At 38.1% G+C, this 670-nt stretch overlaps 1 protein-coding gene across 1 annotated transcript in view; it reads right to left on the reverse strand.

The window, feature by feature from the left end:
- LOC104982265 (melanoma-associated antigen 10-like) overlaps positions 1-670 on the reverse strand; it is a 10,372-nt gene that overhangs the window by 495 nt on the left and 9,207 nt on the right. The window lies entirely within an intron of this gene.

Genomic DNA, 670 nt, shown 5'->3' on the forward strand with positions numbered 1-670 from the left:
TATACACTCAGAAGTGGAATTGCTGGATCATATGGTAGCTTCCTTGATTGTGTTCTTTGATGCACAGACTTTTTTTTTTTTTTGATGAGGTCCAATTTATCTATGTTTTTCTTTTTTTGGCCTGTGTTTTTGGTGTCATACGCGTGAAATCATTACCATCTAAAATATTTCTAGATATATAAATAAACACAGGATAAGAAGTACACATATAATTCGTTGCCCTGTCAACCAACGGTTGCCCAGAAGCAATGACCCTTCAGTACCAATGAGCACACTCAGTGCACAGATCTAGTTTTGTCAATACCATTTGGCAATAAAAGGAACAAGGGCTCCATGGAAAAATTGATGATTCTAGAATTGGGACAGGAAATATGGAAAATGAGCCTGAAGCATCTTGTACGGTGTGGAAAAAAAAAAAAAGTGCTCAAAAAACTTTCAAAAGAGGAAGCAACATTTCCAGGGGTATGACAAAGGTATATACAAAGGGATTTGACAGGAAAAGCTCCCAATGGCCAATCTGAGAACAATTTGAAAATTAAAATATATAAAGTTGCACTCTTGCCTGGAAAATCCCATGGACAGAGGAGCCTGGTAGGCTGCAGTCCATGGGGTCGCTAAGAGTTGGATACAACTGAGCATCTTCACTTTCACTTTTCACTTTCATGCATTG

The sequence above is a fragment of the Bison bison genome, unplaced genomic scaffold (assembly GCF_000754665.1).
Source record: "Bison bison bison isolate TAMUID 2011002044 unplaced genomic scaffold, Bison_UMD1.0 scf7180017864529, whole genome shotgun sequence".
NCBI classification, from domain to species: domain Eukaryota; kingdom Metazoa; phylum Chordata; class Mammalia; order Artiodactyla; family Bovidae; genus Bison; species Bison bison.